Source organism: Nomascus leucogenys, chromosome 10, assembly GCF_006542625.1.
Source record: "Nomascus leucogenys isolate Asia chromosome 10, Asia_NLE_v1, whole genome shotgun sequence".
In the NCBI taxonomy this organism is placed as follows: Eukaryota; Metazoa; Chordata; class Mammalia; order Primates; family Hylobatidae; genus Nomascus; species Nomascus leucogenys.
In genome coordinates, this window is record NC_044390.1 from 85,117,771 (window position 1) to 85,145,111 (window position 27,341).

At 43.0% G+C, this 27,341-nt stretch overlaps 1 protein-coding gene across 3 annotated transcripts in view; it reads right to left on the reverse strand.

The window, feature by feature from the left end:
* The window catches only part of KSR2 (kinase suppressor of ras 2), a 505,691-nt gene that overhangs the window by 471,772 nt on the left and 6,578 nt on the right, over window positions 1-27,341 (reverse strand). The window lies entirely within an intron of this gene.

The following is a 27,341-nucleotide window of genomic DNA, read 5'->3' on the forward strand; positions in this document are numbered from 1 at the left end:
CACCACACCCAGCTAATTTTTACAATTTTTTTGTAGAGACAGGCTCTTGCTACCTTGCCCAGGCTGGTCTCAAACTCCTGGGTTCAAGTGATCCTCCTGCTTCAACCTCCCAAAGTGCTGGGATTACAGGTCTGAGCCACCTTGCCCTGACTTCTTATTCTTCTTTTTTCACACAGGGTCTTGTCTTGCTCTGTTGCCCAGGCTAGAGTGCAATGGCCTGATCACAGCTCACTGCAGCCTTGACCTCCTGGCTCAAGCAGTCCTCCCTCCTCAGCCTCCCAAGTAGCTGGAATCATAGGCATGCACCACACCACACTTGCGGTCTTCTAACTCATCCACCTGCTTCTACTCAGGCCCCTGGAGTCTGTTCTCAGCCAGTGACTAGAAAGATGCTGCTAAAACTCAAGTCAGATCCCACTCCTCCTCTGCTCAAAACCCTCCGATGTGCTCATTTCATGGGGTAAAATGTTTACACTGGTCTAAAAGGCTCTCATGGGCCGGGCGTGGTGGTTCATGCCTGTAATCCCAGCACTTTTGAGAGGCCGAGGTGGGTGCATCATTTGAGGTCAGGAGTTCGAGACCAGCCTGGCCAACATGGTGAAACCCCACCTCTACTAAAAATACAAAAATTAGCCATTCGTAGTAGTGGGCGCCTGTGATCCTAGCTACTCAGGAGGCTGAGGCATGAGAATTGCTTGAACCAGGAGGTGGAGATTGCAGTGAGTCAAGATTGTCCTACTGCACTCCAGCCTGGGCAATAGTGTGAGACTCCATCTCAAATAAATAAATAATAAATAAAGGCTCTCATGATCTGGTCCCACTCCACTTCTCTGAGCTGATCTTCAACACTCCACTCTGGTCACACATGCTTCCTAGCTGTTCCTCGGAGACCTCAGGGGCTTGGCATGTGCGGTGGCCTCTCTCTCAGTGCTTTTCCCCCCAGAGGTCCCTGGGATCACTCCCTCAGTTCCTTTAAGTCTTTGCTCAAATGTCACCTTTTTCATGAAGCCTGCTCTACTTTTTTCTTTTTTCCATAGTACTTGTCACCTTCTATCATCCTTGATAGCTTCCTTATTCCATTTATTAAACTTTTTTTTTTTTTGAGACAGGGTCTTGCTCCATCACCCAGGCTGGAGTGCAGTGGTGTGATCTCGGCTCACTGCAACTCTGCCTCCCAGGCTCAAGTGATCCTCCCACCTCAGCCTCCTGAGTAGTTGGGACCACAGGCAAGATCCACCATGTCCAGCTAATTTTTCATAAAGATGATGTTTTGCCATGTTGCCCAGGCTAATCTTGAACTCCTGAGTTCAAGCAATCTGCCTGCCTTGACCTCCCAAAGTGCTAGGATTACAGGCATAAGCCACCACACCAGGCCTAAATTATTTTATTTTTGAGACATGGTCTCAATCTGTTGCCCAGGCTGGAATGCAGTGGCGCAAGCATGGCTCACTGCAGCTGCAAATTCCTGTGCTCATGTCATCCTCCCACCTCGGCCTCCAGAGTAGCTGGACTACAGGTGCACACCACTGTACCTGGCTACTTTATCATTATTTTCTTTTTTATTATTATTATTATTATTTGTAGAGACAGGGTCTCGCTTTGTTGCTCAGGCTGGTCTTGAACTCCTGAGAGATGCTCCCATCTTGGCTTCCCAAAGTGCTGGGATTAGAGGTGTGAGCCACTGTGCCTGGCCAGCTTCCCTATTCAGTGACTGTGAAAACAGCTTTTATTTGTTTGTTGTCTGTCTCCCTCACCTAGAATGTGTGCTACAAGAACACAGGGCTCTTAGCCTGTTTTGCTCTCGGACGTATATCCCTAGCACCTAGAACATTGCATGGCACACCGCAGGTGCCCCATACTGGGAAACTATGAGTTGGGATGAAGCTGACCCAGGAAAAAGGAAACAGGTCTGAAAAACAGAAGGGTGGTGTCCGGGAGACTAGACAAACATGAGCCAGAGCCCAGAGAGTGCCCAGGGACGCCTCCTCCATCTGCCCCCAGTCTCAAGGTGGCATCTGGGCTCAGCCCACCCTCTCCCCTCTTGGTTCCACCTTACTGAAGACCCGAGCTACCATCTTAGCAGACAAGTAAGGGCAACTGGCTGCGAGGAAATGTGATTATACACATATGACTAAATAGTAGCAGGGGAAAGTTCTCCTCTTAATCTGAGTTAATTTCAGACTGCTCTTATTATAGTTAATCTGATCAAACAATGACCAGCTTCTCAGACCTGTAGCATGCTACTAATGAATTTTTCATAACTCTGCAGAGACATTTTCTGCCCTGTTGTTAATCATAAACCACAAAGCAGGAGATTTCAAATCTATTTCCGTTTCACCACCTCTTTTCTCCTAGCTTTATTTCCCCTCCCTCCCTCCACCTTACCCTTCTCAAGATCTTGCCCATCTATTATTATTATTATTACTATTATTATCATTATGAAGTGGCTTGTGTTTGTTCTGGTGTTAAAGAACCTGCCTCTACCTTAGGGGACCAATAAATTAATGTTATATTTTCAAATCATATTTGAGAAGTGGAGATCATATATTAGAGAGTTTGATTCAATTTGGCAAATGAGACTGCCTTATTTTCCTATAATAAGGAGATGAGGCAGGAAGGAGACGCAAAGGAACCCGGTTTAAAGACAGGAAAATGTGTGGTCCTATCCCTTTGTCTCCAGATGAGCCTGAGCCGGGCACAGTGGCTCACCCCTGTAATCCCAGCACTTTGGGAGGCTGAGGTGGGTGGATCACTTGAGGTCAGGAGTTCGAGACCAGCCTGAGCAACATGAAGAAACCCCGTCTCTACTAAAAACACACACACACACAAAAAAGTTAGCCAGCCATGGCAGTACACACCTGTAATCCCAGCTACGCGGGAGGCTGAGGCAAGAGAATCTCTTAAACCAGGAAGCAGAGGTTGCAGTGAGCCAAGACAGTGCCACTGCACTCCAGCCTGAGCAACAAAGATAGACTCTGTCTCAAGAAAAAAAAAAAAAAAAGCCTGAAACATACTAGACTCCTCCCATGTTGGACTTCATTTGGTTCCTCAAATGCCCCATGCTATTTCCTAACTCTAGGCTTTCGTGCATACTGTTCCTGCTGCCTGGAACATCATTTCCTCATCTCTAGCTAATGCCGTCATCCTTCAGGTCTTAGCTTTAGCATCACGTCACCAGATCCATGACGTGAAGGCATGTATTCTGTGTCCCAGTACCCAGCACGGTGCCTGATGTGCAATACATATTTGTACATCATAATTTCCATACACGCCAGACTGACATTTGCGTATCTAACGCATTTAACATAAAGTGGAATAAATGAAGGACTGAATGAATGCTGAGCTCATCAACCAGGTTGCCTTTCAAAGCAGACATCATAGGCCAGGTGTGGGGGCTTATGCCTGTAATCTCAGCACTTTGAGAGACAGAGGTGGGAGGATCGCTTGAGTCCAGAGGTTCGAGATCAGCCTAGGCAACGTAGAGAGACCTCATTTCTACAAAAAATTTAAAAATTAACCGGGCATGGTGGTGCATCCCAACAGTCCTAACTACTCAGGAGGCTGAGGCAGGAAGATCACTTGAGCCCAGGAGTTCAAGGCTGTAGTGAGCTCATAATCATGCCACTGCACCCCAGCCTAGGCAACAGAGCAAAGCTGTCTCTAAACAAACAAACAAAAATAACCACCAAGTAGACATTATAAATGGCTGAATACTTATCCCAACATCAAAGCTATGACCCTGCTTCTTGAGTTCCCTTTCAGATACCGTTTCTAGAACATTGTCGTGATCATCATCAATGGCAGCACATCTTGTTAAGAGTGGACTGGACTATTTATGCATTTTAAATGAACAAAAATCACTGGGAGTCAGTCAAGCAGACACAGTAAATGCTACCATCTGGGGTCAAAAAAAAAAAAAAGAAAGTAAATAGACTTGTTTTCCTGTAAAGTGACTGAGGACAGCGTGTAAGAATATTTTAAGTACTGCCAGCAGAGCTAGGGCAAGGCAGATATAATCACAGCGACGACTTCAATAAATACGGTCCTCTTTTGTGTATAAATATTTCATTTTGTTGTTTCAGGAAATACCTGATTGAGGAATTGTTGGTGTGACAATAGCATTGGATGTGCTTAAAACATAGTACTTACTGTTTATGAGAAATACATATTGAAATGTATTGAAGATGAAATGAAACAATGGTTTGGGAATTGCTTCACAATAATCCAGGGAGATTTTTGACACGGGGAAGCATTGATTGACCATGATTTGATCATTGGTGAATTTGTGTGATGGGGACATAAGAGTCCATTTTGCTATTCTCTCTACTTTTGTATAGATTTGAAATGTGGCTGGGTTGGGCACGGTGGCTCACGCCTGTAATCCCAGCACTTTGGGAGGCCGAGGCAGGTGGATCATGAGGTCAGGAGTTCAAGACCAGCCTAACCAACATAGTGAAACCCTATCTCTACTAAAAATACAAAAAATAGCCGGGCACGGTGACAGGCGCCTGTAATCTCAGCTACTCGGGAGGCTGAGGCAGGAGAATCGCTTGAACCCGGGAGGCGGAGGTTGCAGTGAGCTGAGATAGCACCACTGCACTCCAGCCTGGGTAACAGTGCAAGACTCCATCTCAAAAAAAAAAAAAAAAAAAAATTTGAAACGTGGCCAACATGGTGAAACCCCCATCCCTACTAAAAATGGAAAAATTACCTGGGCATGGTCGCAGACACCTGTAACCCCAGCTACTCAGGAGGCTGAGGTAGGAGAATTGCTTGAACCCAGGAGACGGAAGTTGCAGTGAGCCAAGATTGCGCCACTGCACTCCAGCCTGGGTGACAGAGCGAGACTCCATCTTAAACACACACACACACACACACATATACACACACACACTTTAATTAACAGGCATGATGGTGAGGTTCTTGATCAGATGGTAATGAGGTACTGGGGACTGTCTGCTTTTTATGAAATACCACAAATATAATTACCAGTTTTTGCCAGAAACAAAGGCTCAGTCATATTCCCTTATAAACATCAGTACTGGATGTCCTTCAGGAACCACTGATTGTAAGTTGTTGCTCTGGCCTCAAGGTAACTTCACCAAGGATATCACAAATAACATTACTTGGAAAATCTACCTAATAGGAAGTCTCTCTAATGCCATATCTTCAGTGACAAGACAAGGTTGAATTTCTAGGTAACTTTTATTCACACCCCAGCAAACTCTTTGTTTTGTAGGTATCTCAAAACAAAGGTATCTCAGAGCAATTGCAAGCCATTTATTTATTCAACTTATATCTATTCTCTACTATCCATGTGTGTAACATATATTATAGAAACCCATGGATTTTGATTGTGAGGCACAATTTCGATTGTGAGGTACATGAACCTGGGACGCAATCAGCCTTATTTTCATCTGTATTTGAAAGAATGAGAACAATTCTTATTTTTCCCAGGGATTGAATTCAGTTGTGTACTGCAGTATTCACAAACATAATGTATAAACCTTTTGCCACTTTTCACCAACCACATTCAATACCAATTTAAAATAGTCAAGTAGTCAAGACTGAAATTAAAATAAATTTTTGTTTGTTGGTTTTTAAGGCATATGGCAAAGAGCACAAAGTGCTCATGGGCTGAATCCAACCTACGGGTATGTATTTTTAACTTTTATAGCATTTTTTGTTTTGTATGAAAAATTTCACACTTAAGATTTTGATTTTTGGGCCAGACGCAGTAGCTCACACCTGTAATCCCAGCCCTTTGAGAGCCTGAGGCAGGCGGATCACTTCAGGCCAAGAGTTTGAGACCAGCCTAAAAATACCAAAATTAGCCAGGCATGGTGGTGGTCGCCTGTAATTCAGCTGCTCAGGGGACTGAGGCAGGAGAATCACTTGAACCCAGAAGGCAGAGGTTGCAGTGAGCCAAGATCGTGCCACTGCACGCCAGCCTGGATGAGCAAGATTGTGTCTCAAAAAAAAAAAAGATTTTTATTTCTGGGGTTATATTGAAAAATGGAAATACTTGACAATGCTAGGTCCAAATCCTATTCATTGCCAACACCTGACATCTCTAAATGGATGCTGCCCAGTTCACCATGACCTCCCCGCCATGTCGCCCCCGAAGATTCCACTCCTGCCCCATCTTCCTCCTGTGGGTTTCCCGCCTGGCCCCCAGAATCACTGTGTGACCCCCTGGAAATCAAGCAGCCTCATCCATAAAACTCACACCTCTTTCTGATGCCATTTGGGGGAAAAAAATCATCTTAAATTAGTCTTCCTTGTCATTGACATGATTCAAAATCTATTTATTTCAACTCAAATGTACATTTTTTTTAAAACCAAGCCTGCTTCCAGCCTCTTAGCTCATCTGATCAGTTGATGCACAGATGTAGTAAAATGACTTTACATATTTTTATTAAGTTTCAGATTTATTTGAAACATTTGCCTCTACAGTTGTCATTCCTGAAGCTATAAAATCACAGGCTTTACTTTTTTTTTTTTTTTTTGAGATGGAGTCTTGCTCTGTCACCCAGGCTGGAGTGCAGTGGCACGATCTTGGCTTACTGCAGGCTCCGCCTGCCTGATTCAAATGATTCTCGTGCCTCAGCCTCCCAAGTAGCTGGGACTCGGGCATGTGCCACCACGCCTGGCTAATTTTTTTTTTTTTTTTTTTTTTAGTAGAGACGGAGTTTCACCATGCTGGCCAGGCTGTTCTCAAACTCCTAACCTCAAGTGATCCACCTGCCTCAGCCTCCCAGAGTGCTGGGATTACAGGCATGAGCCACTGTGCTCAGCCTACTCTTTTAAACTCAGAAGGTTATGAAGTAGAATGCTCTTTCCAAGGGATCATTAGGCCGTAGATGAACAAAAGTCTTACATGCATGCATTCATGCCACTTCTAGGTATATTTCATTCTCTTTTTGCTTACTTTTAATTTTTATGTATACATAATAGTTGTACACATATATGGGGTTCGTGTGCTATTTTAATATAAGCATACAATGTGTAATGATCTAATCTGGGTAACTAGAATATTCATCACCTCAAACATTTATCATTTATTTATCATCTCTTTGTGTTGGGAACATTCCAAATCTTCTCTTCTAGCTATTTTGAAATATACAATAAATTATTGCTAACTGTAGTCAGCCTACTGCGCTATCGAACACTAGATCTTATTCCTTCTATCAAGCTGTATTTTTGACCCATTAACCAATCCACTTCATCTCTCCTTCCCCACAACCCTTCCCAGCCTCTGGTAACCACCGCTCTATTCATTATCTCCATAAGATGAATTTTTCAAGTTCCCTGTACATATATTTCTTTTCCTTTTTTTTTTTTTTTTTTGAGACAGGGTCTTGCTCTGTCACCCAGGCTGGAGTGTAGTAGTGGGATCATGGCTCATTGCTGCCTCAGCTTCCCAGGCTCAAGCAATCCTCCCAGTTCAGCCTCCCAAGTAACTGGGATTTCAAGTGCATGCCACCACACCTGGCTAAATTTTTTTTGTATTTTTTTTTTTTGGAGAGACAGAGTTTTGCCATGTTGTCCAAGTTGGTCTTGAACTCCTGGGCTCAAGCAATCCTTCTGCCTTGGCCTTCCAAGGTGCTGGGATTACAGGCATGAGCCACCCCACCCAGCCTATATTTCTTAAAGAAACAAATAAGAGTGCTTTACAAAGATTCCATTTCAAAAATATTTATTAAGGCTGTGTTTATGAGAGTGAAAAACTAGAAATAATCTAAGTCACTAAAGGGTGTCGTTCAACTCAATTATGCTGTACCGTATGCTGGAATGTTATATAGCCATTAGAAATGCTATAAAATATAGTTTTGACACTGAAAGACATTCATGTCTTAAGTCAACTTTTCAGGGGAAATGAGGAGACTACAAAATACATACCATGCAGTTACTCTTAAGACACATAAACATACATGTTTGCATGAGGAAAACCCTTTAAGATTCTGTAACAAGGTGTCAACAATGTCCATATGGGCTTGGTAGGATCATAACAGCATTCATTTTTCTGACTAAGTACATATTCTGTTTTTTCTACAGTAAAGTACTTTGCCTTAATGACTATTAATTTCTTAAAACGACTATTTTCTCCATTTCTGAAGTCAGTACGAACAATTCATAACCTGGTATATATAACCTGAATAGCCACTCAAATACCTTTAAGAGCTCCTGGGAATTGTCACATCGAACCATCATATACAACTGCAAAAGCTACAGAAGAAACTTCTGACTCTAGAGATCCTAACTGTGCACCGGCCTGAACCTGGGGACATTAGTTTGCTATAGAGGACATTCCTCCTTATGTGTCCTTATCCACCTAGCCAAAAAAAAAAAAGAAAAAACTCATAGCAGAACTATTCTCAAGAGCCACAAGGTGGAAACAACCCAAATATCCATCAACTGATTAACAGATCAACAAAATGGGCAGATACATACAATGGAATATTATTTGGTCATAAAAAAATGAAGTACTAATACATGGGTGAAACTTGAAGACATTATGTTAAGTGAAAGAAGTTGTAAACAAAAGGCCATTGATATGGTTTGGCTGTGTCCCCACCCAAATCTCATCTTGAATTGTAGCTCCCATAATCCCATATGTTATGGGAGGGACCCAGTGGGAGATAATTGAATGGTGGGGGCAGTTTCCCCCATACTGTTCTTGTTGTAGTGAATAAGTCTCACAAGATCTGATAATTTTATAAGGGATTTCCCCTTTCACTTGGTTCTCATTCACTCTTGCCTGCTGCCATGTAAGACGTGCCTTTCACCTTTCGCCATGATTGTGCCTTTCACCTTCCACCATGATAGTGAGGCTTCCCCAGCTATGTTGGAACTGTGAGTCCATTAAACCTCTTTTTCTTTATAAATTACCCAGTCTTGGCCCGGCGCAGTGGCTCATGCCTGTAATCCCAGCACTTTGGGAGGCTGAGGCAGGTGGATCACCTGAGGTCGGGAGTTTGAGACCAGCCTGACCAACATGGAGAAAGCCCGTCTCTACTAAAAATACAAAATTAGCCAGGCATGGTGGTGCACGCCTATAATCCCAGCTACTCGGGAGGCTGAGGCAGGAGAATTGCTTGAACCCGGGAGACAGAAGTTGCGGTGAGCCGAGATCATGGCATTACACTCCAGCCTGGGCAACAAGAGCAAAACTCCGGCTCAAAATAAATAAATAAATTACCCAGTCTCGGGTATGTCTTTATCAGCAACATGAAAACAGACTAATACAGCCACATATTGCATGATTTCATTTATATGCGATGTCTAGAAAATCATTCAATTGTACAGTTTAAATGGTTAAAAGGTTGAATTTTATGTGAAATGTTATCTCAGTTTGTAAAATCCTGAAAAAAAAAAAGATCAGGTGCAGTGGTTCACACCTGCAATCCCAGCACTTTGGGAGGCCAAGACAGGCAGATCTTTTGAGCCTGGGAGATCGAGACCAGCCTGGGCAACAAAGCAAGACCCCCATCTCTACAAAAAAATTTAAAAATTAGCCGAGCGTGGTAGCACACGCCTGTAGTCCCAGCTACTCAGGAGGCTGAAATGAGAGGATCGCTTGAGCCTGGGAGGCCGAGGATGCAGTGAGGTGTGATCTCACCATCACACTCCAGCCTGGGCAACAGAGTGAGACCCTGTTTCAAAAAATAAATAATAATAATAATAATAAATTAAAACCTAAAAAACTAAAATCTGGAGTGACCATATTATATCTGAGAAAACAGTTTTCGGAGCAAGGAAAATTACCAGGGATTAAAGAGAACTCTAAGTAATGACAAAGGATCAACTGACCAAGGAGACATAATCACCCTAAATGTGTACACACTTAACAAAATATCTCAGAATACATGAAGCAAAACAGATGGAACTGAAAAGAAAAATGGACAAATCCACAACTACAGTAGGAGACATCAACATTTCTCTCTCTGTAATCAATAAGACAACTAGAGAGAAAATCAGCAAGGATATCAAGGATCTAAACACCATCAACCAACTGGATATAACTGACATTTATAGAACACTCCACCCGTCAACAGCAGAACATGCGTTCTTTTCAAGCACACATGGAACATTCACCAAGAAGGAACATATCCTGAGTTAAAAAAGAAACCTTAAACATTTTAAGAGAATTGAAACCATAAGAAATGTGTTCATTGATCATAATTGAATTAAACTGGCTGAGCACAGTGACTCACAACTGTAATCCCAGCACTTTGGGAGGCCAAGGCAGGTGGATCACCTGAGGTCAGGAGTTCGAGATCAGCCTGGCCAATGTGGTGAAACCCCGTCTCTAAATACAAAAATTAGCCGGACATGGTGGCGAGTGCCTGTACTCCCACCCAGCTACTCGAGAGGCTGAGGCAGGAGAACTACTTGAACCCAGGAGGTAGAGGTTGCAATAAGCCAAGATCATGCCATTGCACTTCAGCCTGGGTGACAGAGTGAGAGTCCATCTCCAAAAAAATAATAATAACAATAATAATAATTGAATTAAACTAGAGGAGCGATGTCAGCAAGATGGCTGACTAAAGACACTTGGCACTCATCCTCCCACAAGAAAGGACCAAGGCAATGAATTAATAGCTAAGATTTGATTGGCATATCAAAGGGAGAGTGCTAGCGTGCAAAAAAAGGAAAGGAGATATACTTCTGGTAATTGGAAGTCCAGCAGGGCAGCGTAGAGGTCACTGGTCTCTGCAGCCCCACCTACCTCACCCAGATCAGCCTAGAGACCAGAGAGGCTTCCTGTTGTGGGGAAAGGTAAGGAGAAGAACCCAACCAGCCCCTCTTGCCACTGAAAACACCTAACAGTCCTTATTACAGAAGAATCTCACAGTCCTTGCAAGCTCTGAGCCCAGTTGGGAGAGGTGCTGGGAATTCAAGCAGCTTCCTTGTCCTGGGTTAGGAGCACAAGGTAGACACTCCCCTTCCCCTACTGATCCCATAAGCCAGGCTGCTGCAGCACAGCACCATCTTGAGACCAGAGCCACCTCTGGAACGTCCCCTGCTCTGGGGGCCACAAGCCACTGCAGCTCTCCAGCACTGGTGCTCCATCCTCATTCCACCAAGCCCACATGAGTGGCTGAACACAGCAACCCCAGCAGTGTACAGCCTGGGCCCAGGATCAGCTGTGAGTCTGGTCCTGTCCAGCAGAGAAACCAATAAACTAGAAATCAGTAACAAAAATATAATAAAATATATCCAAGCACTTAGAGATTAAACAACAGACTTCAAAAGAAAACATGCATCAAAGAGGAAGCCTTAGAAAAAATTAGAAAATATTATGAACTGGAAGACAATGAAAATATATCAAAATTTGTGGGATACAGCTAAAGTAGTTCTTAGAGGAAAATTTATGGCAATACTTACATCAGAAAGAAAAGAGTTCTCAAGTCAACTAGTTCTCAAGTCTTATCTATTAGCAAGTATCTGCCTCAACAAAACAGGAAGAAAAGGGCAAAATAAATCTATAGTAAGCAGAAGAAAGAAAAAATAGTAAGAATGAAAATCAATGAAATTGAAGACAGAAAAACATTAAATAAATGAAGCCGAATCCTGGTCCTTTGAAAAGATGAATTAAAATTATAAACTTCCAGCCAGACTAACAAAGGAAAAAAGAGAGAAAAAAACACACATTACCAATATCAAGAATGAAAAGAGGAGTATCACCATAGATCCCATGACGTTAAAAGAATAATAAAAGAATACTGGAGACAACTCTATGCATGTAAACTCAACAATTTCAATAAGATGTACCAATTCCTTAAAAGCCACAAGCTACCAAAATTCACCAAGAACAAATACACTACATGAATAATCCTAAAAACATTAAAGAAATTGACTTTGTGGTTAAAAACTTTCCACAAACACACAAAAAATTACTTAGGCCCAGTATTATCCTGATTCTTAAACTAAACAAAGGCAGTACAAAAAAGGAAAACCACAGATCAATATCCCTCATGAACACAGACAAAAAAAATTCTCAGCAAAATACTAACAAATCAAATCTAACAGTATATTCAAATAATATACCATAACCAAGTGGAGTTTATCCCAGGAACGCAAGGCTGGTTCAAAAATTTTACATCAAACATATTAACAGTCTAAAGAAGGTAAATCATATTAATAGTTTAAAGAAGATAAATGGGCCAGGTGCAGTGGCTCACACCTACAATCCCAGCAATTTGGGAGGCAGAGGCAGATGGATTACTTGAGGCTAGGAGTTCAAGACCAGCCTGACCAACAGAGTGAAACCCTGTCTCTACTAAAAACACACAAAAAAATTAGCTGGGTGTGGTGGTGCATGCCTGTAATCCCAGCTACTCAGGGGGCTGAAGCAAGAGAATCACTTGAACCCAGGAGGTGGAGGTTGCAGTAAGCCCAGATCGCACCACTGTACTCCAGCCTGGGTGACAGAGCTACACTCTGTCAAAGAAAAGAAAAGAAAAGAAAAGAAAAGAAAAGAAAAGAAAAGAAAAGAAAGAAGATAAACCACATGACTATGCTAATTGATACAGAAAAAGCATTTGACAAAATTCAGTATCCATTCATTATTGAAAACTCTCAAGGAGCCAGGAATAGAAAGAAACTTCTTAACCTTATAGAGAAAAGAGCATCTACCCAAATAAACAAATAAAAAACAAAACAAAAAAACTAAACCTAACATCATTATTAATGGTGGAAAATTTGAACACTTTCTCCTTAAGACTGAGAATAAGGCAAGGATATATACTCCCACTATTCCCATCCAACATTGTAATGGAAATCCTGGCTAGTAAAACAAAAACAAATACAATTTTTTAAAAATCAATTATCCCTATTCTCAGACAACATGATTAACTACGTAGAAAAATCCATGGAATCCAGGGAAGAAAAGTTCCTAGCACTTATAAGTGTGTTTATCAAGGTCACAGGATACAAGGTCAACACAAAAATCAATTATATTTTTAATACTAAAAATAATCAGAAATCAAAATTTTTAAAGTAAATACATTTACATAGATCCAAAAAATGTCAAATACTTGAGTATAAGTCTAACAAAACATATTAAGAATCTATATGCTGAAAACTACAAAATGCTGATAAAAAAAGAAAAGAAGACTTAAATAAATGGAGAGACATACCACGTTCATAGTTTGGAAGACTTTAGTTAGTTAATACAGTTAATATGTCAATCCTCCCTGAATTGAGATACAGATTTAATGCAGTTGCAATAAAAATCAGATATTTATTATAAATATAGACAGGCTGATCCTAAAATTTATATAAAAAGACAAAATAACTAAATAGCTAAAATAATTTTTGAAAAATAATAATAAAGGTGGAACTCACGCTATTCAACTTTTTTCTTTCCTTACCTAGATTTGACTGGTCAATTTTAAGAATTACAATAGGCCAGGTGCAGTGGCTTATGCCTGTAATCCCAGTACTTTGGGAGGCTGATGCAGGTGGATCACCTGAGGTCAGGAGTTCGAGACCAGCCTGACCAGCATAGTGAAACCCCATCTCTACTAAAAATACAAAAAAATTAGCTGGGCATGTTGGCATGTGCCTGTAACCCCAGCTACTCGGGAGGCTGAGCCAGGAGAATTGCTTGAACCCAGGAGGCAGAGGTTGCAGTGAGCCCAGATCGCACCATTGCACTCCACGCTGGGTGACAGAGCGAGACTCCGTCTCAAAAAAAAAAAAAAAAAAGAATTATAATAAAGCTACAGTTACCACAAAAATGTGATATTGACAAAGGAATACACACATAGATCAGTGGGACAGGATGGAGTCCAGAAGTAGATATAAATACAGACAATTAATTTCTTACAAAGGTGTAAAGGCAATTTAGTGGAGAAAGAAATCACCTTTTCAATGAATGGTGTAGAAAAAAATTGTACATTTAAATGCACACACACAAAAAATGAACTTCAATTTAAACTCACACTATATACCAAAATGTATTAGGTTGGTGCAAAAGTAATTGGAGTTTTTGCCATTTTAAAAGTAATGGCAAAGGCCAGGTGCAGTGGCTCACGTCTGTAATCCCAGCACCTTGGGAGGCTGAGCAGGGTGGATCACCTGAGGTCAGGAGTTCAAGACCAGCCTGGCCAACATGGTGAAACCCTGTCTCTATTAAAATATAAAAATTAGCCGGGCATGATGGCGGGTGCCTGTAATCCCAGCTACTCGGGAGGCTGAGGCAGGAGAATCGCTTGAACCCGGAAGATAGAGGTTGCAGTGAGCTGAGATTGCACCACTGCACTGCAGCCTGGGAGACAAGAGTGAGACTCTGTCTGAAAAAATAAATCAAAATAAAAACATATATAAATAAAAGTAATGGCAAAAACTGCAATTACTTTTGCACCAACCTAATACTAAACATGAATCATAGATTGAATGTAAATCATAAAAAAATAAACATTTTATGAGAAAATAAATTTAAAAGTGATAAATTGGACTTTATCATACTTTAAGTTTTGCTCTGCAAACAGTACTGTTAAGAGGAAAAAAAAAGAAAATCTTCAGAATGGGAGAAAATATTTGCAACTCACATATCTCACGAAGAATTGTATCCAGGATACATAAATAACTCTTGACATTCAACAGTAAGAAAATAAATAGTACAATTTTGTTTCATGGGCAAGAGACTTCTCAAAAAGACAAAGCTATGGTAAAGGAGAATAGATCAGTGGTTGCCAGGGGTTAAGAGTAGAAATATATTGGGGAAGCTTGAAAGAAATTTTGTGGGTAAAAGAACTATTCTGTATCCTAAATTGTGGCAGTAGTTACACAAATGTATACATTAATTAAAGCTCACAGGACTGTACATCCAAAAAAAGTCAAAAATAAAAAAGTACATGATGTATGATTTCATTTATATACAGCTCTTTTCCTTAGAACAGGCCAAATTCATCTATGGTGGAAAAAGAATCAGAAAAATTGGTTGATTTAAAGGTGGAGGGAGAATTAGCTACACGATGGTAAATGTTCTATATCTTGATGGAGGTTTAGGTTACAGTGGTGTATACATTTGCCAAAACTCAGTAAGTATATGCTTAAGATCTGCGTGTTTGTTAGTCCATTTTACATCAAAAGAATAAATACTGAACTAATTAATGATAAATATACAGACATATATGGACAGAAATGCACTGATGTCTGCAATTTACTTTTTTTTTTCTTTTGAGATAGAGTCTCGCTCTGTCTCCCAGGCTGGAGTGCAATGGGGAGATCTCGGCTCACTGCAACCTCCGCCTCCCAGGCTCAAGTGATTCTCCTGCCTCAGCTTCATGAGTAGCTGGGATTACAGGCACATACCACCATGCCCGGCTAATTTTTTGTCTTTCAGGAGAGGCGGGGTTTTACCATGTAGCCCGGGTGGTCTTGAACTCCTGAGCTCAGGCAATCTGCCCGCCTCGATCTTCCAGAATGCTGGGATTACAGGCGTGAGCTACTGCGCCTGGCCTGCAATTCACTTTTAATACATCAAACAATAAGATAGATTCATGGACAGAGAAAGGGATGGATGGATGAATAGATATGTAATAAAGCAAATATAGTAAAATGTTAATGGCACCAGGTGGCAGATGCTCACTGTAAAGTGCCTTCAACTGCTATATGTTTGAAGTCTTACATAAATGTTGAGGCCAAGCACAGTGGCTCACGCCTATAATCCTAGCACTTTGGGAGGCTGAGGCAGGTGGATCGCTTGAACCCAGGAGTTGGAGACCAGCCTGGGCAACATGGCAAAACTCGTCTCCACAAAACATACAAACAAAAAAAAAATTAGCCAGGCATGGTGGTGTGCACCTGTAGTCCCAGCTCCTCGGAAGGCTGAGGTGGGAGGATCACTTGAGTCCAGGAGGTGGCGGTTGCAGTGAGCCAAGATCGCACCACTACATCCTAGCCTGGGTGACAGAGCAAGACTCTGTAAAAATAATAATAATAATAATAATAATAATAATAATAATGAAAAAAAGTAAAAATATATTGGGGAAAACAAAATTATTTAGCATTCATTTCTATTCTTCTGGTATAAGCTATTAGGTAAGCGTGAGAGTGTTTAAGGAAGGTCCTGCCAACCAGCGGTTCTTCTTATTTATTTATTTATTTTTTGAGCCGGAGTCTCACCCTGACGCCCAGGCTGGAGTGCAGTGGTGCGATCTGGGCTCACTGTAAGCTCCGCCGCGCAGGTTCACCCCAGTCTCCTGCCTCAGCCTCCCAAGTAGCTGGGACTACAGGCACCCACCACCACATCCAGCTAATTTTTTTGTATTTTTAGTAGAAACGGGGTTACACTGTGTTAGCCAGGATGGTCTCGATCTCCTGACCTCATGATCCCCCCGCCTTGGCCTTCCAAAGTGCTGGGATTACAGGCGTGAGCCACCGCACCCGGCCGCAACCAGCAGTTCTTCTAAGAGGGCTTTCTTTGGAGCTGGTGGTAAGAAACTCATTCTTGCAGCTTAGGTTTTAAGCATATTTCTTGTTGAGTTTATCACAAAACACTGCTTCTCCAAGTCAGATAAAGATAAAATAAAAACAATGGCATCTAAACTTGCTCTGCCTCTTGATAAAAACAACGTCCATAAGTACCCACTTAACAAGTTCTTTTATACCTATTGGCTTCAGTGCTCAAGTCCAAGCCACCAATCCTGACCAAGGGTCACCCCAGTGCCTTCGTGGGTGGGCACACAGAGAAACACATGACTATTTCTGATTGGTGTGATACTCTGGGTAGCGGAGGTGGACAGACAAAGGGAAATTCACCATTCCAACAACTCCAGACCCCCCAGATGGATTAAGAATGGAACTCACACAGAGCAGGGGAGAGCAGGGGGATGCTGGCTGCAAAGTTTGGATCAGAGACTCATCAGAGGTCTTCGGGAGTGGCCCTCTCTTGTCTCTACCTGGTAGGTTCCAGATCTAGTCTTCTTGAGACTATTTCCTCAACTAAAGGGGGGACTGGCCTCATTCCCTCTTCTCCAGAGAGCAAAATCAAAGGAGGGAGGTTCCCAGGGAGCGAATCCAACTCAACAGAAGGAGGACAATTCTAACCATCACAGGTTATCCAGATCAAAAGGCTGCCTTGTCATTCTGCTAAGTGAAATAAGGCAGACAGAGAAAGACAAATACAGTATGATTCTGTATGTGGAATCTAAAAAAGTCAAACCCATAGAAATAGAGTAGAATGGTGGTTGCCAGGAGCTGGAGGAGAAAATGGGGAAATGTGGTCAAAGGATACAACCTTTCTGTTATGAGATGAATAAATCCTGGGGATCTAACATACAACGTGGTGACTACAGTTAATAATACCATACTGCATACTTAAAATTTGCTGAGAGTAGATCTTAAATGTTCTCATCACACACACATACACATACGCACACACACATGCACAGCAACTGTGAGGTGATGAATGTGTTAACTTGATTGTGTGATCATTTCACAATAGATATCAAATCATCATATTGTACACCTTAAATACATGCAATTTTATTTGTTAAGTATGCTACAGAACAGCTGAAAAATTTTAATTTAAAAAACTTTTGGGCCGGGAATGGTGGCTCATGCCTGTAATCCCAGCACTTTGGGAGGCCGAGGTAGGCGGATCACCTGAGGCCAGGAGCTCAAGACCAGCCTGGCCAATATAGCGAAACCCTGTCTCTACTAAAAATACAAAAATTAGCCAGGTGTGGTGGCATGTGCCTGTAATCCCAGCGACTTGGGAAGGTGAGGCAGGAGAATTGCTTGAACCTGGGAGGCGGAGGCTACAATAAGCCAAGATTGTGCCACCGCACTCCAGCCTGGGCAATAGCAAGACTGTCTCAAAAACAACAACAACAACTTTTGGCCGTGTGTGGTGGCTCACACCTGTAATCCCAGCACTTTGGGAGCTGGAGGCAGGAGGATCACCTGAGGTCAAGAGTTCAAGACGAGCCTGGCCAACATGGTGAAACTCCGTCTCTACTAAAAATACAAAAATTAGCTGGGCGTGGTGGTGCACACCTGTGATTCCAGCTACTTAGGAGGCTAAGGCAGGAGAATCACTTGAACCTGGGAGGCAGAGGTTGCCGTAAGCCGAGATTGCACCACTGTACTCCAGCCTGGGCAATGGAGTGAGACTCCATCTCAAAGAAAAAAAAAAAAAAAAACTTTTAAAGGCTGCCTTGTGAAAGGACTTGAACAAACATTTCTCCAAAGAAGCTATACAAATGGCCAATAGGCACATGAAAAGATGTTCAACATCATTAGTCATTAGGGAAATGCAAATCAAACGCACAATGAGATACTACTTCATACCCACCAGGATAGCTATAATTTTAAAAATGAAAAATAACAAAAGTCATCAAGGATGTGGAGAAATTGCTGGTGGGAATGTAAAAAGGTTGCAGCCACTGTGGCAAACATTATGGTGGTTCCTCAAAAAATTAAAAATAGCATTACCATATAACCCAGTGATTCTGCCCCTAGGTATACACCAAAAAGAACTGAAAACAAGAACTCAAACAGATACTCGTATACCAGTGATCATAGCAGCATTACTTACAATAACCAAAAGGTGAATATAACCTAAAAAATGTTCAACTTGATAGATGAATACACAAATGCCAACTATTCATACAATGGACTATTATTTAGCCATAAAAACGAATGAAGTGCTGATACATGATGAACCTTGAAATTGTGTGCTAAGTGAGACACAAAATAACAAATATCATATGATTCTACTTACATGAGGTACCTGGAGTATTAGGTTCATAAAGAAAGTGGGATGACAGTTACCATGTGCTGGGCCAAGGGATGGGAGTACAGGGGAGTTACTGCTTAATGGATACAGAATTTCTGTTTGAAACAATAAAAAAACTTTTAGAAGTTGATAGTGGTGATGGTTATACAACATTATAAGTGTACTTAAGGCCACTGAATTGTACACTTAAAAATAGTTGAAATGGGCAGGGCACAGTGACTCATGCCTGTAATTCCCAACGCCACTTTGGGGACAAGGTGGGAAAATCACTTGAGCCTAGGAGTTTGAGACTGGCCTGGGCAAGATGGCATAGACCCAGCCTCTACAAAAAATTTAAAAATTAGCTAGGCATGGTGGTGTGCACCTGTAGTCCCAGCTACTCAGGAGGCTGAGGCAGGACAATCACCTGAACCCAGAAGTTTAAGGCTCCAGCAAGCTGTGATCACGCCACTGCATTCCAGCCTGAGCAACAGAGCAAGACCCTGTCTCAAAAAAAAAAAAAAAAAGTTAAAATGGTAAATTTTATGTATATTTTCCATAATCAAAAATTGATTTAAAAAATCATTTAGGGTGAGCCTGATGAGGTAGCACTCACCTTAAATCTGGACACTGGGCAAAGATGGGGCTGGACAACCTCTGAAGGGTCCCCCCTACCTTTACAGGATATGCTTTTCGGATGCTCAGACATCAGAGTTTTTAACTCTTCACCATGCAAGCTTAAGACAAGTCTAGAAGTTGTAAGGCCCAACCCCATACTTTGTTATCCAGCTTAGAGCTGGGATGAGCATGTGGTTTAAAGACTAAGGCCTGCCAGCCACTGATGGGAGGTGCATCGTCTGTGGGCAAATTCAAAGATCCACACGGAGTGTCAGGAATCTTGTTCCCTTCTGTCACCTGCAGCCTAGTGGGTGTGCCACTATGCTATAGAAGCCTTCTAGGGGTTTCTTCTTCTCACACACTGGGGGCTCAGCTAACATTTACTGAAAAAATGAATGATACATGCAAGGACGGTATCTCCCCAGATGGCACTGCAGAGCTCAGCCCCACACAGGGCTCAAGTACCCTCAGCTCCCTTCTGCCAATCTGCAGTGAGGATGATCATCAAATTTGCAAAGTCAAGAATTATTAAGAATTTGTAGCCGGGCGCAGTGGCTCACACCTATAATCCCAGCACTTTGGGAGGCCAAGGCAGGTGGATCACTTGAGGTCAGGAGCTTGAGACCAGCCTGGATAACATGGTGAAACCCCATCTCTACTAAAAATACAAAAAGTTAGCTGGGCGTGGTGGCATGAACCTGTAATCCCAGCTACTGGGGAGGCTGATACAGGAGAACCGCTTGAACCCAGTACACGGAGGTTGCAGTGAGCTGAGATCACGCCACTGCACTCCAGCCTGGGCAAGAGAGCGAGACCCTGTCTCAAAAAAAAAAAAAAATTTGCCATGTAACAGGCACTCGGCTCTACTCAGCTCCTGAATGCATGATTACATTTAATCACCTAACAACCTCATGTAAAATGATCATTTTATTTATTTTTGAGACAGGGTCTCACTCTGTTGCCAGGATGGAATGCAGTGGCACAATCATGGCTCACTGCAGCCTCAATCTCCCCGGGCTCAAGTGATCCTCCCAACTCAGCCTCCCAGGTAGCTGGGACCACAGGCATGCACCACCACACTCGGCTAATTTTTTATTTTCTGTAGAGACGCTATCTCCCTATGTTGCTCAGGCTGCTCTCAAACTCCTGAGTTCAAGCAATCCTCCTGCTTTGGCCTCCCAAAGTGCTGGGATTACAGGTGTGAGCCACGATCCTGATTTTATAAACAAGGAAACTGAGGCTTGGAAAGGAGAGATCATTTGGAACAGGGTTACTTAGCTAGTTAAGTCCTAAACCAAACTGGAACCCAAACAATCTCACCTCAGAGCTCAAGCCCTCCTAACTACTAGTCTATATTGATTAAAGAACCCATTTGAATTTACAGGGAGTCAGGTTATTATTTCTGAGTCTTGATCTCACTTTTCTGGTTCAGGAAAATCGAACACATCCATCTTTGGAATGCACGCACTGCTTTAATCAATGGCTGCCTGGTAACTCCCGGGGGATCAGATTTTCAGTCCTCATCAAGACTAAGATTTCCATTACAGCAAAACAGGGAAATCGCTTCAGTGCTCAAAAACAGCTCTGTTCTGTAGCAATATACGGTGAGCCACCTTTGTAATTTAAATTTTTCTAGTAGCCTCAGGGGAAAAAAAAAAGGAAAGAACATACAGGTGAAATTAATTTTAATATATTTTATTTAACCCAATATATCTAAAATGTTATCATTTTAACACGTCAATATAAAAATTATCAAGGCCGGCCGGGCGCGGTGGCTCATGCCTGTAATCCCAGCACTTTGGGAGGCCGAGACAGGTGGATCATGAGGTCAGGAGATCGAGACCATCCTGGCTAACACGGGGAAACCCCATCTCTACTAAAAATACAAAAAATTAGCCAGGCGTGGTGGCGGGCGCCTGTAGTCCCAGCTACCCGGCAGGCTGAGGTAGGAGAATGACGTGAACCTGGGAGGCGGAGCTTGCGGTAAGCCGAGATTGTGCCACTGCACTCCAGCCTGGGTGACAGAGTGAGACTGTCTCAAAAAAAAAAAAAAAAAAATTACCAAGGCCAGGTATGGTGGCTGATGCCTGTAATCCCAGAACTTTGGGAGACCAAGGCAGGAGGGCTGCTTGAGCCCAGGAGTTGGAGGCCAGCCTGGGCAACACAGCAAGACCCTCATCTCTACAAAAAAATTAAAAATTAGCCAGGTGCGGTGGCATGTACCTGTAGTCCCAGTTACTTGGGAAGCTGAGGTAGGAGGACTGCTTGAGCTCAGGGGGTCGAGGGCGCAGTGAGCCATGATTGCACCACTGCACTCCAGCCTGGGCGACAGAGCAAGACTTTGTCTCGCTAAAAAATAAAAAATAGAAAATAGAAATTATCAATGCAATATTTTACATTTTTTTCCTTCATACTAAGAGTTTGGATGGGGGGTGGTTGCTCATGCCTGTAATCCTAGCACTTTGGGAGGCCAAGGCAGGAGGATCATTTGAGCTCAGGAGTTCAAGACCAGCCTGGGCAACATAGTGAGACCCCCATCTCTCTTAAAAAATTTTTTTTTAATTTTTAAAAAGAGTTTGGAATCTGGTGTATATTTGACACTAACAGCACATTTCAACTAGGACTCACCATATTTCCGTTGGTCAACAGCGACATGTGGCAAGTGGCTACCATACTGGACAGCTCAGGTCTAAAATATCTCCCTCTCTTTATCTCATCCTCCCCTGTCTCTATGTTTCTACTTTGTTTCTATCAGTCCTCTATTTCTCTCAAATAATTGTCATCCATAATAGTCACCAAAGAAAGCATTTTAGTGACAGAGTAAGTATATTCCATCATCGTGATTGTCATTAATCCTGTGGCTGCCACCTCTAATCACATCATCACCATTAACGTCTACACTTCCCCTTCGCCCTCCGTTTCTCTTCATCTTTCTTTCTTCTCTTCCAGGAAATTTCACCTTTGGGGAGTCCACAGGACAGCAGTAAACCTCTGTCTGTTACTGTGTCTGCGGCTGCCTTACTCGGTCAATTTGGGTCAAATTGGTGACTTTAAACCTCAATAAACCTGCCTGTAAAGGAGCAACAACCACGGTTGTGGCCATGACCCATTGGAAAGACATTCCAAGCATCACAGAAGCCCTGCTGAAGAAAATCGTTCTACTTTTTTACTTTCTTCTCCTATTTTTGTCCCTTTTCCCTTCCCATCCTTCAGCTTCTCCATCCTCCTTCCTGGCCACCATGTGTCTCCTGTCCTCCTCAGCCTCTCAACACCTCCCCTGTCCCCACACCCAGAGCAGCACATGGTGGGCAAGAAGGAAGGCCAGGCCCTATACCACTTCCCAACAGTTGGGACCACATGGGTGGAAGCCCAGGAAATGACCCATTCTCTGGGGGTGGAAAGATTTCCTAGTTTTCTACTCATTGAAAGGCGATGGATTACAAATTCCCTGGTAGAATCCACTCCTAAAACCCAGAAGGAGGAGTGAACCCTTCAGACATAACATTTATCATGACTTAGAATTGTGAGTTACACACACACATACACACACACACGCACACCTTTATGAACACAAGGCAAAAGGAAAGGGCCAGGTCCTCACAGGCTGACCACCTTTTTTTTTTTTTTTTAGAGCAAGTCTCACTCTGTTGCCCAGGCTGGAGTACAGTGACGCAATCTCGGCTCGCTGCAACCTGCACCTCCTGGGTTCAAGCGATTCTCCAGCCTCAGCTTCCCCAGTAGCTGGGATTACAGGCATGCGTCATCACACCAGCTAATTTTTTTGCATTTTTAGTAGAGACGGGGTTTCGCCATGTTGGCCAAGCTGGTCTTGAACTGCTGGCCGCAAGTGATTTGCCTGCCTTGGCCTCCCAAAGTCCTGGGATTACAGGCGTGAGCCACTGCACCCAGCTGAGGTTGACCACTTTGTGCAGAAAACCAAGTATTCCCCATTACCCCAGGTACCCAGGCCCTACCCAGTTAAAAACAGTAAAGATCACATTCTGACCTGAGACAACAGCCTCCTCAACCCTGAGCTCTAAGACATCAAAACACTCACACTCAAAAAATAAAATAAAAAATACACCTGTGCCGAGGGTATGAGGAAATGAACCCTTTCCAACACTGCTGGTGAAGGGCAACTTGGCAAAACCTGTGGAAAGTCCTAAACTTTTGCATATCCTTTGATCCAGCAGTTCCATTTGTAGGAGCTGAAAATAAGAATTAGCCACAAGGACATCCACTGTGGCATTGTTATAAAAATGTAAAAGTATGAACATAAGCACCTGACAATAGAATTTTGGTTAAAGAAATGATGGGGGCCGGGCATGGTGGCTCACGCCTGCAATCCCAGCAATTTGGGAGGCCTAGGCGGGCAGATCACTTGAGATGAGGAGTTCGAGACCAGCCTGGCCAACATGGTGAAACTCCATCTCTACTAAAAATACAAAAATTAGCTGGGTGCGGTGGAATGCGCCTGTAATCCCAGCAACTCGGGAGGCTGAGGCACAAGAATTGCTTGAACCCAGGAGACAGAGGTTGCAGTGAGCGGAGATCACGCCACTGCACTCCAGCCTGGGTGACAGAGTGAGACTCTGTCTCAAAATAAAGTGAGAAATGATGGGGCATCCATGTCATACTATGCAGCCATTACAAATAATACTTTTTATAGATACATAAAAAAAAAGACCTAGTGTTGAATAAACCAGTAGAGTGAGTATAGTAAACAATAATCTATTGTATATTTCAAAACAGCTAGAAGAGAATAATCCGAATGTTCTCAGTATAAAGAAAAGATAAACATTTACGGTGATGGACAGCCCAGTTACCCAGATTTGATTATCATACATTATATGAATGTATCTAAATATCACATGTACCCTGAAAATATGTACATCTATTATGCATTAAACAATAATAATATTTTAATAATTTGAAAAATTGGTTCATGGTCTATTAAGTGAACTTCGTATCTCCGGCCTTCTCAGAGCTCCAAGCTCACACATCCAGCTGTCTACTTGACAAATGTAGCATGTCAAACAGGACTTGACTGTCAAACCCAATCTATTTCACCTCCAGTCTTCACATTTCAAACAAGGGAACCCCCATTCTCCTAGCACTTAAGCCAAACACCTAGGAATAATCTTAGATTCTTGATTCTCCTTCACCTCCACATCAGATTCATCAGCACCTTCCATATACTTGACCTTCTGAATCCAGCCACCTGCCCTATCCACCCTACAACAATCCTACCAGTCAAAAGCACAGTCATTGAGGGCTTGGACTTCCACAATAACTACCAACTTGTCTCCCTGCTCTCATTCCTACCTCCTACAGTCTGTTTACCTTGCAGCAATCAGAAGATCATTTAAAAATATAACCCCTGGTTCAAAGGGCTCCTATCACAGTTAGAACAAAATCCAAGGCTGGGCATGATGGCTCACACCTGTAATCCCAGCACTTTGGGAGGCCGAGGCATGTGCATCACTTGAGCCCAGGAGTTGGAGACCAGCCTGAGCAACATAGGGAGACCTCATCTCTACAAAAAATTTTAAAATGTAGCCAGGCATGGTGATGCACATCTGCAGTCCCAGCTACTCAGGAGGCTGAAGTGGGAGGAAGGACAGAGCCTGGGAGGTCGAGGCTTCAGTGAGTCACGACAGTGCCACTGCACTGCAGCCTGGGTGACGAGTGAGACCTTGTCTCAAAAGAAAAAAAAAAAAAAACTTCAAGTACCTTAGCATCTTAGCAAAGCCCCCTGTGACCAGCTTCTGTCTCCCACTGTGTCCCTCCTCATCCTTTCCCTGCCCACTCCCTGCACTCCAACCACAGTGGACTCCTTGGGGTTCCAATAACATGCCAAGCATGTTCCCACCCAAGAAGTTTGCATCTGCTGTTCCCTCTGCCTGGCACACTCTTCCCCCAAATATTTCATGGCTTGCTTCCTCAAGTTAGTAAAACCTCCATGAAAGAGCCTTTGCTGATCATCCCATATCTTTCCCTTGCACCCCTATGCTCTTTTTGTTTTGGTTGATTTTCATGGCTGTGGTATATTGTGACATTAGATTGTTCATTAGCCCCCCAATAAACCACACCTCCTGGAATCCATGGCCACACTGACTCTGGGCTTATCTATGTAACATGCTCTGGCAAAGAGGACATTAGCAAAGGTTGCAGAACCAGAGGCTTAGGAAGGGCTTGTGCACTGGGGCCTGTCCTCTAGGGACACCGTTGCTGCCACCATGTAAGAAACCCGGGCTATCCTGCCAGAAAAGCCATGGAGCAGAGAAGTGAGGCACTGCAGCCAACCACCAGCCATGTGAGCAGGGCCATCTTGGACCCTCTAGCCACAGTCGAGCCATCAGATAAACACAACCACAAGTGAGTCGGGCAAGATCTGCAGAACTGGCCAGCTAAGTCCATACCTAACTTCAGGCACCTGAGCAAATGATGATTGTTTTAAGCTACTAAGTTTTGAGGTAGGTTGTTCTATAGCAATACATAACTGATATGACAGCTTATCATTAGCTGTGGCAGAAACTACTAGCTATTCCGCATATTTTCCTTTTCCTTTTTCTTTTTTTTTTTTTTTTCTTGAGACAGGTTCTGGCTCTGTCACCAAGGCTGGAGTGCAGTGGTACAATCTCAGCTCACTGCGACCTCCGCCTTCCAGGCTCCAACCATCCTCCCACCTCAGCCTTCCGAGTAGCTGGGACTATAGGCACGTGCCACCACACCTGACTAATTTTTGTATTTTTGGTAGATATGGGGCTTCACCACATTGTCCAGGCTGGTCTTGAACTCCTGGGTTCAAGCAATCCTCCCACCTTGGCATACCAAAGTGCCAGGATTAGAGGTGTGACCCACCACATCCAGCCTATTCTCTCTTCTTCCTGAGCCCACAGCTAAACTTCATTCTCCATCTTCTTTGCAGTGTTGTGACTAAATGCTAGCTAAGGGAATGCAAGCATAAGGGAATGCACTGATGAGGGCAACTTTGGGAAATAAGGCTTTGTCTTCTCTGCACTTTCTCCCCCTTCTAGATGCACCAATGATAATGCTGCAGAGGGGAAGGGGTCTGGAGCATGAGAGAATGGCCCGCCACCTGCCAACCAAGAACACCCTCCTTGGACTGTTTAGCAAACAAGAAAAAGACCTTTAGGGGTCTATTTCTTACAGTCTGTCCTAATTAATACACTAACTTTGCAGCTTCTCTGACCAAGATGGGAGTCTATTTCCCCATCCTCTATACCCAGGCTGGCCATGGGACTTATATTATCTCACAACTCCAATGGAAGTAACATTCTGTGATTTCCAAATACCAAGACTCCTTGCCACTTTCCCTCTTGCTCTCTAGGAACACTGGAGACCTGTAAGAAACCCAAGCTATCGCACCAACAGGCCGCAGGGAGAGAAAGTCTCAGCTTTCCTATCCTCCTCCCTTTCCACCAGCTCAATGTGGCCACATGAGTGGAGCTCAGGCAAGACCAGCAGAACCCTCCAGCCAAGCCCAACCCACAGAATCATGAAAATAACAAATTGTTGTCTTAAGCCCAAAGTTTTCCAAATGAAATTAAGTTTAAAGATAGTTCATGACACAGCAATAGAAAATTGAGATGGAATATATGAAGAGCAAAGAAATGATAGGAGGCCGGGCGTGGTGATTACACTGGTAATCCTAGCACTTTGGGAGGCCAAGGCAAGAGGGTGGCTTGAAGCTAGGAGTTTAAGACCAGCCTGGGCAACAAGGCAAGACACTGTCTCTATAAAAAATTTTTCAATTAGCTGGGTGCAGTGACATGTGCCTGTAGTCTCAGCTACCCAGGAGGCTGAGACAGGAGGATCACTTGAGCCCAGAAGTTCAAGGCTGCAGTGAGCTATGATCGCACCACTATACTCCAACCTGGGTGACAGAGCAAGACCCTGTCTCTAAAAAAAAAAAAAAAAAAAAAAAAAAAAAAAAAAAAAAAAACAAAGCTACGATACCCTT